Consider the following 11,224-nt stretch of genomic DNA (forward strand, 5'->3'; position numbering starts at 1 on the left):
GGTCCTTGTTGTTTATCTATTTTATATATAGTAGTGTGTATATGTTACTCCCAAATTCCTAATTTATCTGCCCTCCCCCCTTCCCCTTTGGTAACCATAAGTTTGTTTTCTATGTCTGTGAGTCTGTTTCTGTTTTGTAAATAAGTTCATTTGTATCTTTTTTTAATATTCCACATAGATGTGATATCATGTGATATTTGTCTTTCTCTGTCTGGCTCACTTCACTTAGTATGATCATCTCTAGGTCCATCCATATTGCTGCAAATGACATTATTTCATTTGCAACTCAACCATTCTTTTTTTAAATTTTTATTTATTTTTAACATCTTTATTGGAGTATAATTGCTTTACAATGGTGTGTTAGTTTCTGCTTTATAACAAAGTGAATCAGTTATACATATACATATGTTCCCATATCTCTTCCCTCTTGCGTCTCCCTCCCTCCCACCCTCCCTATCCCACCCCTGTAGGTGGTCACAAAGCACCGAGCTGATCTCGCTGTGCTATGCGGCTGCTTCCCACTAGCTATCTATTTTACGTTTGGTAGTGTATATATGTCCATGGCACTCTCTCCCTTTGTCACAGCTTACCCTTCCCCCTCCCCATATCCTCAAGTCCCTGCTCTAGTAGGTCTGTGTTTTTATTCCCGTCTTACCCCTAGGTTCTTCATGACCTTTTTAAATTTTTTCCCTTAGATTCCATATATATGTGTTAGCATACGGTATTTATTTTTCTCTTTCTGACTTACTTCACTCTGTATGACAGACTCTAGGTCCATCCAACTCACTACATTCTTAAAGCAATATGGCTGCTCAAGGCTTGACCTGCAGAAAAGACTCAGGACTCCTGGGCTGGCCCTCTGCTTGCACGCTCCCATAAATGTGAAGCAGCTGCTTCCTCAGACCTCCAAGGACGCGCACACAGTGGTGCAGGAAGGTCTGAGTGTCAGCAACGCTGTCTTGTTAAGAGACTAAGAATAGATGAGGCTTTTGTTTTCCTTGGAACTGGACTTACTTCAGTGGAGACCTACAAAAGAATGTCCTGTGGTGAGAGGTCGAGGTGGGGTTGGAGAGTCAAAAGTTTAAGGGTTATGTGGCCATTCTCCCACCAATTCAATGTGACTCACAGTTTCCGGGGTTAAATATTATTTTTATATTTATATGCCTATGGGTTTAGAAATAAAAGCAAGCCCCTTAATCAGGGGAAGAATACAGAGTATGTGTTTCTATTCTAAATCAGAGAAATATCTGTGTTAACCCCAATTTCCTTTTTCATGGAGAGATATACACAAAAATAAAATGTTAGATTCTATCGGTGCAGTGATCAAACAGCATAATTTCTCTGTGACGATGTCAATTTCAAATAAACGTGATTTAACTTAAACCTTTCAGAAACTTTTTATACAAATACATTCACAAGTCAGGAAAATTCTTTCTTGGTGTCTCTTGGAAGGTGTCCCTGGGACATTCCCCTTTTGGAGCCCGAGGCTCACCAAGCAAACACCACTTTGGTTATAGATTCTTCTTTAAAGTCTTAGAGCCTCACCCTTAAACTTAACTTGGCTGCTGCAGCTTAATTACAATGCAGTGATTTTGTTTAGTACCAATGTGCTGTTTGCAATGAAAGCATGTAGTTGTCCTTTTGGGTACATATTTTTAAAGGATTTCTGGGTTACTTGTGTTTGGTGGACTATTTGACCATCTAGTAAAAGTTAAATTTTACTTATGGGCTTTATAGCAGGCCCTAAGAAGGGAATGCCCAATGATCAGCTTTGCATGGCGCAGTGTCTTGGGACCACAGAAATATGAAACAGGTCATCTCTGACCCCCAATCTCTCAACTTCCAAATATAGTTAAGGATGAAAACAGCTCTCAGGTCTTCCGGGTGCTCAGAACTCAGAAACCAGTTCTCTTTTCGATAAATCATAGGTCTCAGTTTCTTAATCCAGCATCTCTCTTCATAGTAGTGACACTTTGAGCCTTGTTCACACCTCTTCGGTGGAGAGATGAAAATCAGCTTTAGTGACAGCCATTAGGAGTGCCTACAAGAGGGAAATGCGTTAAAATTTTTGCCTCCCCCTATGTTTCTTTGAAGCACATAATATGGAAGCTCAGCCAAAAATTGTGAATTGTTAACTAGCTTTCTTGCAGCTGCGAATGGCCCCACCATCGTGGGTTCAGAAGTAAAGAAATAACTGGGGGGAAGTAGAGGCACTTGGCCTTCCTTCAATTTTCATGGCAAATAACTTATTTATTTTTTTATCAAGATGAAATTCATGTAAAATAAAATTCACCATTTTAAGGTGAATAACTTAGGGGCCTTAGTTCATTTACAACATTGTACAATCAATAAATCTATTTAGTTCTAAAACATCTTCCTCACTCCAAAAGAAGCCCCTGTACCTGTCCATGCCATGGCTTGACCTCCTATTGCTTCTTCCTCCCAGCCCCTGGAAACCACCATTCTGTTTTCCGTTTACCTACTCTGGATATTTCATATAAATGGAATCAGGCAATATGTGACCCTTTGTGTCTGGCTCCTTTCCTGTGGCATAATGTTCTCAAGGTTCACCCATGTGGTCGCATCTATCAGTACTTCATTTCCTTTTATGGCTGAATAATATTCCATTGCATGGATAGGCCACATCTTGTGTCTCCATTCATCCACTGATGGACATTGGGTTGCTTCTACTTTTTGGCTGTTGTGTATAGTGCTGCATTGAACATTCATGTACGTGGAAAATAACTTTCTTCTTTGAACCCCCTCAAAAGATGCAGATTGGAGGAACTTCACCTGACTTCATTCCCAATTCTTCTTCTGCTTAACCTCTTCAGTTTCCTTCTTATCCCAAATTCCAGCCTGGCTCATCACTGAATGGGAACAAAGGCACTGGTCGCATGACCTTTTGATGCATCATAGTAGGTTGGTGTATGTATGTTTTGTACACCCTGCCCGATAAGTTCGGTATTGACCCTAGAGACGACCAAGAAATGCTAGAGAGATGATTCCTACACGTGGCCAGTTACAGTAATCTCTTAACTTGGAGAATTTCCATAGTGATAAATGATTTTTTCAAAGCCTGGCAGATGTCACCTCTTTGTGGTGACATGCCAGGTTCCCTGCCCTTCAATCCTTTTCTTCCCAAAGCTGGATTACTTCTACCCACCATCGTTCTCAGAGCCCACTCTGTATAAAACTGGGAGTCTGTCTTTCTGTTATTAAGTCCTGCAGGGCACTAAGGCCTTTGGGTGGGCTCCGTCTTGAGACCTAAGGTCAACATTTCCTCGGTGCCTCTATCACTCCTCCTGACCCAGGTTCTTGGACTCTTTAGTCAATAGAAATTGAGCAGAGGCCAGACGAAGAATTCAGGCCAGGCTTTACGGGGACTCCACGCTGCAGCACGAGGGAGTGCGAAGTAACAGGTGCCTTTGCTCGCTCCCCACAAGGGGGCGAGCTGGTTCCTTAGACGGGGTGAGGGGAGGGGCGGATCCGCGGGTTGGGCTGGAGGGTTGGCTTAGGTGGCCGGCCCACTTGGTGGTGCTGTGTGCAGGGATCAGACGCAGGAACCTGGTTTTGCTCCCGGCACCTCAGGAGTGGCAGATGGGTTTTGGCCTTTTTGTATCTTACTGTTCATAATTTACCTCAACTGTGCACGCAAGCAGTTAGTTTTAGTCCCTTATAGTTTCTTTGTATTCTGTTGCTTGAGGAGACATTTGTCCAGGGGCAAGCACTGCAGCAAAGGGTCCCAAGGTCCTAGGTCCCAGGTCCTAGCCTGTCTCATCACCACAATCCTTATTAGCACAATACTTATTTCTCTGAACTACAGTTATCTTAAATCATTTCCATCATGACTACCCCTATTCATACAAAATGCGGATCCTGACTTCTACCACTGTGTTGTCCCAGGCATTAAGTAAGAGATGCAGTATTCCTTCCTAGCATATGGAAGGCTCACATTAAATGAGGGTGGTTGTATTATTATACTCCTCCTCTCTTTACTTCTTGCTGAATCGCTCTGAAGTTGGCCCCTGTGTTTGGTCCTAGTAGTTTTCCTTTCCCGCCAACTGTTCCCTGCCTGCACGCTTGATTTCCACTTCAATCCTTTCCCCACTTCTGGGCCTGCCCCCAGTCACACAGTCCATTCTCGTCCTTGCGTGTCCTTTCCCCGTGCGGGTGGGCCTCTCCTGCAGGGCCAGTCCAATGACCTCTAGACCTCTCAGTCTAGGGTGATTTACTTGGTAAACACGACTGTAGGAGGACTGAAGGGCTCCTTAGGTACCTCCAGCCAACTTTCTCATTTGAAATGTATAACATTTTAAAGAAAGCCCACTGTCGTGTCGGCCGTCTTCCCATGATCCCTCGGAAGCATTAGATCCCACATACAGTCTAAGTGAGCAATTTGTGCCGTCGTATCAGTGACAGATCTGCCTTTCACAAAGAGATATTTCATTTTGGCATCATTTGTCAAGTGTAGGAAATGATTTCAACAGTTGTGTTAAGGAACCTGAGTGTCATCCGCTGGAACACGAGGACAACACCTGCTTCCAAGACCACTGTGAGGGTGCAGTGAGAGAATGTATAAACAAGTGTGGTGTCTTGCACATATGAGGGGTTCCATAAATGTCCCTTTCATTTCCTCCCTGGCTCCACTTATTCCTCTTTCTTACTTTCTGGTGTCAGTTAGGTGATCCTTCTGAAAGAGACCAGCAGACAAGGAGACGCAGGCTGCCACCTGCATCTGGCCTCCTGGATGCCACCCGCAGCCCAGTATGCTGTAGCTCCCGGTTCACCCGACGGAGGTGGCTGAGCAGGGGCACAGAGGCTGGCGCTAACCAGGTCATACAGAGAAAGGGGGGTCAGTCACTCTCCTAAGACCTACCCTAATGCGGCCTCAACCTAAGTTTTAAAATTTACTTCTCACCACTTCCACCATATGCTTTCACCCTACATGACAATTTTCTGACCCAGGAACCGATATCTTTCCCCCACCGCCCCGCCCTCTCTCTCTCCTCCACCCCGTGCTTTCTTGGTTTCCCCTACACAGAGCTCTTTCCTCACTTCTTCTTTGAAAGCCCACATTCTTTAAAAGGCATCATTCCCAAGAAGCCTGGTGACCCTTAACCAACTCTTCTTAGTACCATTTCTCACTCCACAGCCCCACCACGCTCAATCCACCAGACCATGCGGTTCTATTTCCCTTGAACTCTCAAATTGTATTTTTGCATCTCTCATGAAACATATATTCTGCATTTCTACCTGCCTTCTCCCAGAAAGGAATCACAGCAGAATTTTGTGCTTCAGTTATTTCCGTATCTCTGTGAAGACTCTAGGTTGTAAGTTCCCTGAGGTCAGAGGTTACATCCTCCTCATCTTTGCATATCCCTCCGCTACCCCACTGACCTTTCCTAGGAGGGCTAAAATATTTATCGAACTGACGTGAACTTCTTTCCCCCTACTTTAGAGGAAGCTGAAAGGGGGAGTGGGGTCCCCGGGGTTGTCAGATAAAACACAGGATTCCCTGTTAAATTTGAATTTCAGATAAACAGAGAGGAATTTGTAGTATATCTCAAGTATTGTGTGGGATATATTTATCCTAAAATTCTGTGTGTTGTTTATATAGAGCCCCAATTTAACTGGCTAGCCTATATTTTTTGTTTGCTAAATCTGGCAACTCTAACTGGGAAACATGTTGCAAAAGGCAGCAATGGGGGCACATACCATATTCGTCTGAAGTATTTTGGAGGCACAGGCTCAAAGTCAACGCAGTTTTTTGACGCACTCCTGAGAAAACTGCTGTGACTTTCATGTCTCAACCCACTGTGTCCATTACCAGCATTCACCTCTTCCACAGTAGCATCCTAGCTCACCTGGGAAAGACACAGGTTGCTGAGGCCCTAATGAAGCCCCCCTGATGTAAGGCCTGTTACACCTTGCTGTTCCCTCATACCTTCTTTCAGCCAGCTCATTGGCTCTCGGAAGAAAAAGCTCAGGGAGATGATTTTTCTAGAGAAAAGCACGGGGTTAACTTAAATGATGTGTCAAGCCACGAATGTCCTCTTTCCCCGTTATCTGAGTAACCATTTGTATGCTTTATATAACTTTCCCAACTGTGTGTACAGTCAAACAAATGAAGCAGCAACCTCTCACTGAGATGTTTCCTCTTCCATCACATAATATCCTTTTCTAGTTTCCTCAACGCCAAAAAAAAACCCCTTTCAAGTATACCTTCTCTGCTGTTTCACACTTTCATGCATCTCAGAGAAAGAAAAGTAAAGAGTTCATTTCAGTAAATACATCATAGTTTTAAAAAGGTTCTCATCATTTCACACTCCAACAGTAAGGAGATGAACACACACACCCCCAAATGTAGAATTAAAAGCCATTACAGTCCCCTTCTGATTGCTCTGAACCCCATCCCTCCCTGTCAAACAACACAAACAAGGGAGAGCTTTCACCTCCCAGCTAGGCCCGCTTTCCAAAGACGGTGCTGCAGCAGGAGGGGGGCAGCTAGCTGTCCCCAAACCGGGAGATGGGGGTTTTTCCACAGATGTTCCAAAAAACACCTGGCAGGTAGCGGAAGACTGCGCTTGCACTTGTTCTCAGTCCGTCGTCCAAGGTCAGACAGCTTCTTTGTCTTTATTGTTACCTTTATGGAAACAAAAACAAGTAAACCAAAGGGAGAACGTCTCTGTATAAACCCGGCGTCGGTCTCCTCTCTGTTATAGTCACCATCAAACTGTTCTGATTGGGGAACGGCTGAGTGTGGAGGAGGAAGGGCTGCACCCCCAATTTTTTGTCTTTTTCTTTCATCCTTGGGGTCTGGCTTTCACTTCCAATCTTTCACCTGAAACTATTTCTTTCAGAGGTCACCTGTAAGAGGGATCTTTTCAGAGTGAAAGGAGATGCCGCTAATAATTATACTAGACGACAGGTGTAAACATGGACCGCCCCCCCAGCACCTCCCATCTAATGAACGCAAACCTCTCTTCCCCGCATCTTTCTTGACCTTCCGCAGCATCTGACACGGTCACCACCCCTTCTTTTGGAGTTGTCATTTCCACTGATCTTGACACCACGGCTCTCCCCTGTTCAAAGCCAGCTTGGATCGTTGCTGGTTCCTCTCTCCGCCGCTGACTGGAAAGGTTCCCAGCCTGACTGTCTGACACTGCTGTCTCTCTCTCCACCGCTCCTCAGGGCCCTGCCGCAGTCCTGTGACTTCCGTTCTCCTCCCATCATGATTCCCAAGCACAGAGCTCCATCCCTGACATCCCTGGTCTCCTGAATCAAACTTCCGTCTAGATATTCACATTTGAATATTCCACTGTCGACTCAGATTCTCCCTGGCACAGCCCGACTGCAGGAATTGCCATTCGCAGCGTGTTCTACCTGAATCCTGTTCCCAGGGTTTGTGCAGTGAGGTGGAACCAGCCACAGGGCAATTCTCAACAGCCATCCCCATTCAAAGGTCATGAACCAGTTAGGCACACACATGTGTGCATACACCCACATGCACGCACACACACAAACACATATGACATCTGAGTCAGATCCACACCAGCCTAACCTAGAGTCCTGTCTGTATTCACAGAGCTGCCCAGAGGCACCAGAATATCAAGTTAGAAAAAAAAAACTGGAAACAACCTTTACTTAGCCACTGTTTCCAGGGGCACGCCTCACGTCGGGTGCTGTTCTAGAGGGTTACAATGCACGGCTGAACACAAGAGCCCCTGCAGCCACGGGACTCATCACTACTGGGGGAGGAGGCCAATGAACTTAACACCTAAATCGTAACATAAAATCAGATCATGATACGTGCAGTGAGGACAGAGAAGGGGTGTGGAGCGTGATGGTGTGTGACCCCTATTTAGACAGGGGTCAGCGAAGGCCTCCGGAGAGGGCTCCATTTGTAGGAAGAAGACTGGAATGAGGAGTGAGTCGTGTGGGTAGTGGGGAGACGATCGTGCCGGGCAGGCGGGATGGTGTGCCAGGCAGCTCCAGGGACAGGAAGGGGCCCAGTGTGATCGAGCGCAGTGAACTTGAGGAGCTAGGAGACGAGACCAGAGAGGCAGCCGGAGAGACCCCTGTGCTCCTCACAGGCCAAAGTAAGGATTTGGGGGTTTAAGAGACACTGACCTCAGTTTTTTTGTTGTTTTTGTTTTTGTTTTTCATTTATTTATTTATTTTTAGATTATTCCTAAGTTCTCTTCCAAATTTAACACATGAGAATCTGAGCTGTGCATTAAACATGGGGAAATCTCATGACCCTAACTCCCTATGTACTATTACCATAAATAAACTTAGGTCAAAATTATGAGAGCCTCCTTAGAAAATTTGATATAATTATGATTTATTCAAACCTGATAAAAATGACTACAGTAATAATTGTTTGACAGCTACAGGTTTTTACAGGTTTTGTTTGTGCTTTTGTTTTAAACAGAAAGAATTAAAATTCAGTTGTAGGGATGGCTGCACTTCTGGTACAGAGTAGTAAACTCCTAAAAATGATCCTCCCACAGTTATGTACAGGTGCCTCCCTGTTAAGTGCCCTCTCAAGGGGACACTCACCATCAGGATGCTGAAGTACAGGGTCTGCACCTTGAGAGCAGATGATGCTTCCTTACACTTTGCAACCTCAAGTGCCTTGCCTACCTCACCCACTCTTTTTTTTTTTAACATCTTTATTTGAGCTGACCTCAGTTTTGAAAAATGAGAGGAGTCACCCCACAGATAAGGAGGAAGAGAAATTCCAGGTAGGGAAACAGCACATGCGGTAGTGCAGAGGAGGGCCTGGCCTGTGTCTGGGAGAGCTGCTGGGAGTTGCTATTGGTGGAGTCAAGGGTGAGGAGAGGCCAGCGTGTGAGGAAGGTGGGGGCCAGGCCAGCCCCCCAGGGTGTAGCCACAAGAGTGGGTCTGGTGTGATGGTAGGTGCTTGAAGGGAAGGGTCAGTTCAGATCTGTGCCGTCCCCAGCAGAGAAGAGCTCGTCCAGGCCTCCGGGGATTTCTTCTGCGGCCATTCTGTCCTCTTTCCTGAGCTCAGAAGCAAAGGCCCAGGAAGCTACTGCTTTGTGCCGCGGGAGGAATTTCACACCTGGGCAAGGCTGTGTGCTTGGAGCTGGGAGGTTGAAGGAAAAGCACAGGGTAGTGAAAGAATGAGCAGTTTGGGGCAGGAGGGGTGGACTTGCCTGGAGCCAAGCTGGAACTCAAGGGACAGAGTCTTCTCTCAAGGATGGAGGGGCTCTTCCCATGGGCCTGCTGCAGCCTCACCTCATGCTGCCCTTGAATCAGCAGCAGGGAGCAGTACAGGTGGGGTTTTGCTCTGGTCTCAACAGTGGTGTCAGCTAATTGCACTTCATGGTTATTGCCATCGGGGTACTGGGAGGCTTCCACGTCAGGTACTCGTTCCTAAAGGCCAGGTAAGAGGCCTAGGGTGGGGTGGGACAGGCAAAGAGCTGCCTCACTTCTGAAGGTGGAGACTGGAAACTGTGCCTTTGTTCTCTTGGCCTACAAAGAAAGACGTGCTTTCAGGAGCGTGCTTGATCTAACTGAGGGAAAGCATCTACAGGGATGGGCGGCAGCGAGGTGTGATGGAATAGCGCTTGCCACCCACTGTGGGAATTAGGTGTTCATTCATTTCGTTGACCAAAATGTATGTGTCTTGTTGTGGATCTCTTTGGATTGATGTTATGTAAACTCTCAGCTTCCTGGATCTGGGTGTCCATTTCTTTCCCCAGGTTAAGAAAGTTTTAGCCATTATTTATTTAAATAAAATTTCTGCCTCAATCTCTTTCTTCTCCTCTGGGGCTTTTAGAAGCAAATGTTAGTCCATTTGAAGTTGTCCCATAAGTCCCTTAAGCTTTACTTTTATTCCATTATTTTTTTCTTTTTCCTGTTCTTATTAGGCAAGCTGCTCTGGCCTTTCTCTAAGTTTCTTCTGCTTCATCTATTCTGCCGTTGAACCTCTCTCATGTATTTTTCAGTTTAGTTATTGTACTTCAACTCTGTGTGTTCTGTATTTTTTAAAATTAATTTATTTATTTGTTTTGTTTTGTTTTTGGCTGTGTTGGGTCTTTGTTGCTGTGCGCGGGCTTTCTCTAGTCGCAGTGAGAGGGAGCTACCCTTCGTTGTGGTGTGCGGGCTTCTCGTGGTTTCTCTTCTGGAAGTGCATGGGCTCTAGGCGCGTGGGCTTCAGTAGTTGTGGCACGTGAGCTCGGCGGTTGTGGCTTGCGAGCTCTAGAGTGCAGGCTCGGTAGTTGTGGCACACGGGCTTAGCTGCTCCGCGGCAAGTGGGATCTTCCCAGGCCAGGGCTGGAACCCTTGTCCCTTGCATTGGCAGGCGGATTCTTAACCACTGTGCCACCAGGGAAGCCCTGTGTGTTCCGTTTTAATTTTCTTAGATTTTCTTTTATTTTCCATCTCTTCGTTGAAGTTCTCACTGTGTTCATTTAGTCTTCTAAGTTTAGTGAGCATCTTTATGGTTGGTACTTTGAACTCTTCATCAAGTAAATTACTTATCTCCTTTTTATTAAGTTTTTTTAAAATTTCTGAGAATTTAACTTATTCTTTTGTTTGGTACACATTTCTTCATTCTTTCTTCATTATTCTTGACTCTCTGTGTTGATTTCTATGTATTATTTGAAACAGCCACCTCTTCCAGACTTTTTTTTTCTTTGAATTTTATTTTATTTTATTTTTATACAGCAGGTTCTTATTAATTATCCATTTTATACATAATAGTGTATACATGTCAATCCCAATCTCCCAGTTCATCACACCCCCTCCACCCCCCACACCCCCACCACTTTCCTCCTTTGGTGTCCATACATTTGTTCTCTACATCTGTGTCTCAGTTTCTGCCCTGCAAACCAGTTCATCTGTACCATTTTTCTAGATTCCACATATATGCATTAATATATGATATTAGTTGTTCTCTTTCTTCACTCTGTATGACAGTCTCTAGATCTATCCACATCTCTACAAATGACCCAATTTCATTCCTTTTTATGTCTGGGTAATACTCTATTGTATATATGTGCTACATCTTTATCCATCTGTCTGTCGATGGGCATTTAGGTTGCTTCCATGACCCGGCTATCGTAAATAGTGCTGCAATGAACATTGGGGTTCATGTGTCTTTTTGAATTATGGTTTTCTCTGGGTATATGCCCAGTAGTGGGATTGCTGGGTCATATGGTAATGCTACTTTTAGTTTTTTAAGGAACCTCCA

Source organism: Kogia breviceps, chromosome 10, assembly GCF_026419965.1.
Source record: "Kogia breviceps isolate mKogBre1 chromosome 10, mKogBre1 haplotype 1, whole genome shotgun sequence".
NCBI lineage: Eukaryota > Metazoa > Chordata > Mammalia > Artiodactyla > Physeteridae > Kogia > Kogia breviceps.